This window comes from Physcomitrium patens, chromosome 13 (genome assembly GCF_059467195.1).
Source record: "Physcomitrium patens ecotype Gransden chromosome 13, ASM5946719v1, whole genome shotgun sequence".
In the NCBI taxonomy this organism is placed as follows: Eukaryota; Viridiplantae; Streptophyta; class Bryopsida; order Funariales; family Funariaceae; genus Physcomitrium; species Physcomitrium patens.
In genome coordinates, this window is record NC_143422.1 from 14,222,676 (window position 1) to 14,227,719 (window position 5,044).

At 42.2% G+C, this 5,044-nt stretch overlaps 1 long non-coding RNA gene across 1 annotated transcript; it reads right to left on the reverse strand.

The window, feature by feature from the left end:
• Nucleotides 1–1,115: 1,115 nt before the first annotated feature.
• LOC149987970 (uncharacterized) lies at nt 1,116–3,014 on the reverse strand. Its single transcript, XR_016506134.1, has 2 exons — nt 1,707–3,014; nt 1,116–1,404 (listed from the first exon to the last, which is right to left on the reverse strand). It is a non-coding gene; the product is annotated as an uncharacterized LOC149987970 (long non-coding RNA).
• Between the last annotated feature and the right edge of the window lie 2,030 nt (nt 3,015–5,044).

The following is a 5,044-nucleotide window of genomic DNA, read 5'->3' on the forward strand; positions in this document are numbered from 1 at the left end:
TATTGCGGATTATCAATGCGGAAAAATCACAACGTCGGGACGAACGACGGAAGCAACTTGGCCAAGCCGACTATGCAATTGTAGGCGGAACTAGGTCATCTGTGTCATATTCGGACGATATTTGTGTGCATGGCAGCCTCCGTGCGCATGTCGGCAAATGCCATGCCGAGATTTCAGCGGCCCAATGGGCTTGCACCACGTGATTACACCTACTGCTTTATTAGGCGAGTTTTTTAAAAAGACAACGTTGCATACGGTGCACTGTCTCCACTGCCAGTGGTGACAGTGAAGCTCTATCTTCTGCCTGTAGCAACTGGATTTTAAGCCAATCAGAATGTCGGTGGTCGATCCGAATGCTTGCGAGCATTGAACTCTCGCTCTTTTCAATCATTAGAAATGTCACTAAGAACTATCGGTGAGTCGGATTGACCAATTCGTTATTGTAGCAGTTTTCAGTAGGTGATGGTCTCGTCGTTAAAGGAAGCAGTCCACTAGTTTTCTCTGCTTGCATTACACTAACCAATGAACCCTTCGACGTGTTCAAATTTTTTAGTTACTAATGTGGGCGGTTGCCACAGCTTGCAGCAATATAGCAGATCAGTAAACGCGTGGATGAGAACTAACTGCGATTTCGTAAGTGAGTTATGCTCTGCAGCATTACCCAACTTTCTTGCTTAGTTCTATTTAAGTGAGGACTACGATGACTAGGATGCTGAAAGAAAGGTTGAACTTCAACCTCTTCAATCCCCCCCTGTGTGCTTTGAAGCTGTAGAAGACGGTGAGATAAGCCGTTCTGCTTAGGTTTCACAGCATGTTGTGATTGGCTTTGTGTAATACAAGATTAAGATGCGTTCAAATCCCTCCCCTCCAGCATATTCAAAGTTGTTATAATATTTGCCTTCGTCCTGTGAGAATTCGTAAATAGACATTCTTCTTGCCACAAGGTAGCGGTGTGTGATCTGTATTCAGGACATCATACATGCTGTTCACTACGTGAATCATGCCCAACGACTGTTGACGAAGGACAGAGACTGTCAACTATCGGTACTGGTAGTCAATTCCTCAATCGCAGTCGTCAAGACACCAAGCATCACGGTCACTAATACCCATGGTGATCAACTATAAAAGGACTTCCTGGATTAAAGTTGTTCTGAATTACAACTGTGCTAGATTACTCATGTCTAACCGCAAATTCCAAGCTGACAATGGAGTTCACAGTACTCTACAAAAACGAAGAGGAAACTTAAGTTTGCTAATCAGAGATTTTCTCCGTCTTTGTCCATTCTCTGAACATAGTGACATCTTGATGAAAAGTGTCTTCCCTACTTGCCTAGCTACGTTACACCCCCAATTCACATGCTTAGAAGAGTCCTGCAAGATACCTATTACCGAGAGAGCAACTGCCTGATAGGTCACACACACTTCACAAGTTAGGCACTGATAATCTCCAGATTGGATTGGAAACATGTACTCAGACTTAAGATTAGATAACTTTGTTCAAGGTTACTTTACGCGGCGATGTAGAAATTGGGGCATGAACAGCCGCAGTGAGTTGTTCATACGACTGAACTCATCGTTCACGTGTTAATTGCATAAGGCGGTGGAGGAACCGAAGCGACATTGATTAGAGGACGGGTTGTTTGGAACCCTTTCGTCTCCTCTACATGCAAATACAACTGCAGGCATGAAAAAACGATTAAACTCACCGAACTCATGGTTACATTTCGAGGGAGGGCAAGTGCTAACCCCAGAATGCTGCCTGCGGAAGGACGCAATAGCCTCTTAGCTAGTAGACTGGTCTGGCTACTTCTGAATTCCGGTTCTTCGCGTGAATCGCGACTGAGGTGTGATCGTGTCTAGCTGTTAATAACTCACGCTCTTATTGACAGCCACTGGTGACCCCTGCATGCTTCTTGGAGTTTTGTCACAACAGTTATGAGAATGTCGATTTTGATCCAGCTACAACGCCACATATCTGCATAAGCACTGCACCGATAAGCGAGAATGAGAATTGCATCATTGCTTCAATTTGTCAGGTCCAGTGATGAACTGGAAATGACTGCAACTGCGTATATGATTCTTCATTACTCTTCGAATCTCGGTGCAGGTGCAGATGCAGATAGGTAACGTAGCAGCTATGAGCGTTCCCACATGCAGCGACTGTCGACGCAGTGATATCATGAGGTTTACGGATTTCTATTAGAGCAAGATACCATTGAATGCAGGAGAGCACCTCACAATATTAAGCAGCTGCAATGTAACGCCTCTGCATATGCACCTCACCAACCTAGTGAGGACAACTCTACTTATCTGAGGATAGCACCGACGCCGTATTCGAGAATGCTGGGTAACAAAGGCATGTGTGCAGGGAATCAGCAAGACAGAGTTTTGTTCCTATCACAACGTGGTGCAGGTGCAGATGCAGATGCATTACGATGCAGCAGAGCAAGGAGTATCACACTTCAATTCTTGGCCGTTCAGGATCGCTATCCCTCCGTGTTGGAAGTCAGAATAGTTTTTTTTTCCCGACAAGCAAGACTGTCAAAACCTCTACTTGTTTCAGTAAAACCACATGAGTGATGAGACACATTATTATTTCAATGCCTTGGAGTAATGGAAGAGCTCACTGGAAAGACAATCCCTATTCCCCCAAGAATGCGAAGCGAATTCAGGTGGCGGAGGAGGCTGCGGATTCCTTCGCATGAGAACCCATATTATCGCAGAGTGCTCAAAGAGAGAGAAAGTGCGCCGTGCACCTCGCCACCAATGGGAGGCAGGGAGATACTATGAATCTGGGCGAGAGGAACAGGTAACATCCAAAGATTACCCCAACGGTTTGTTCAGGGAAAAGATAAGATCTCCGTGACAAGCATGCCCCGACCTCAAACATGTCGATACGGGGAAGATATTTCAGCTCCGGAGTCCAATTGGGACATGTTGCACTGAATCTCAACGCAAGTGACAAAACCGAGTGCGCTAGCACGCGGTGGAGCGAATCAACCAACCCACCGACGAAAATCACGAAATGAGTGGTAGTGGGAAAGGGGCTGAGAGGAGTGGGGTGGGGTGGGCGGGTATGGAAAAACGACGAGATGAGAAGAAGTTGCCACATCTCATGCTGAGCAGGTGAGCGCATGGAATGGCGGTAGGAGCAGTGCAAGGATGGGTGGAGAAATGCAATTGGAGGGCAGTATATAAGGAGGAGGAGGATATGGTGTGATGATGGATGGACCCGCGGATCAAAGGCACTTCGGGCCCCACAATTCAACCCAGCCAGCCAGCGAGAGCCTCCGCTAGCAGACGACGTCGTTCGCCTTACAGCGCTTTTGCTTTTTGCCCTTGTGCTTTTCAGAGGCGCCTTCTTCCTCATTCAGCTAGTGGTCCTTCTGCTGGCTCCTTTTCTTTCTATTCTTCTGCTTCATCTTCCTGAGCCCAACCAAACCCGCTTCGCTGTATGCGTTATCCAGATTCATTTGCGAGCGAAATCGAACACCAGTGTGTCCCCCGAAACTACGGCCGAGACAACGGAGACGACGATGATTGGTGATGATGGGAGGTGGTCCGAGTGGGAAAAAGATATTTCCTCTCTTGCAAACTTCAATCGCCTGGTTTCCTTGATTTGCGTGCTTGAGAAAGGGGCAGCACCCACCCAATGAACGGAGGAGAGCGTCCCATGGCGTCTGGCCCTGCAAAGCTTTGCGACGATTTGTCCTCTCCCACCACCTCAACGTCACAGGACGACAACGCCGCAACGAACGACACTACCCCACCACACCACACTAAAACCTGACCCTATCCTACCCTACCTTACCATGCTATACTATACGATGCTAGTGTATGAAATACAATACGAAAGCATATCCGATTTACGTTCAAGCTCACTCCTCTGGACCCTTTCACTGACCCCTCCCCTGGATGTCTTAACCATCCATAACAATACACATCCATCCTCTTTATTCATCCATCCATATAGTGGTCTGCACCGGCAGCGTAACTAGCACAATGCTCCACACTGGTGGCAGGATCCGCCACGACACGTTGGAGTCCCAGGTTACTAGTTTTTCCTTATATCAGGCCAAGCTGGATGAATAACCCCCCCCCTCCCTCATGTTCAGTTTCCGTAAGGCAAATGGAGCTGTGAGCTACATGTGCATTCTTTTTGCTTCTTCATGGTGTTTCAATCAATATATATATATATATATATATGTATGTATTTATGTATAAATTAAAATAAATACATGTTATATTTAGACAAATATTTTATTAGAAAGGTATTTAATTAAATAACTTACATACATCTTTAATGATAAATTTTTATTGTGATTTGTTTTGAATCATCATCTTGAAAATTAATTGAATAGAAAACTTAGACATACATTAGTTTTAGGTGTATGGTTAATTAAACTAATTGATAATTTTATTTTTTATTTTTTATTAAATTTGATATTAGATTCTTTAATATTATGCATGAATTTTTTAAATTTTTATATGTTAAAAAAGTATAAAAATACTTATATATATATATATATATATTAAAATTTTGGAAATTTCAAATAATTTTACCAAATTATTTATTTCATCTTGTGTAATAAGGCCATTTCTTTATTCAGGAACATCTATATTATTTTCAAAAAACTATTTTTGGTATTTTAGACATTTAGAAGATATTTTATTAAATCAAATACCACAATTTGTATCTATTTTATTTTATTTTATTTTTTAAATCTTGTGTATGAAAACTAATTTTTTAAAATTACATCATATTGTAATAGATTCTTAAAATAGACACATCAATCAAATTCTGAAGCAGTCCTTATTAGAATGTAAACATCAATAAGATTTTTTTATGCATTATTCCCTATTAGTTAAGTTTTTGAACATTATGTATTCATCAAAGAAAATTTCAACGTTTCTAAAAACTAGTCATCATTCTTAATCAAATTTATCTAAATTAACAATGTTAGAAACTTTACAACAAAATATTTAGAGCATTTTTTTACTACTAGTTAAAAGAAGTATATAGTTAATTCACAAGGAGTAATAA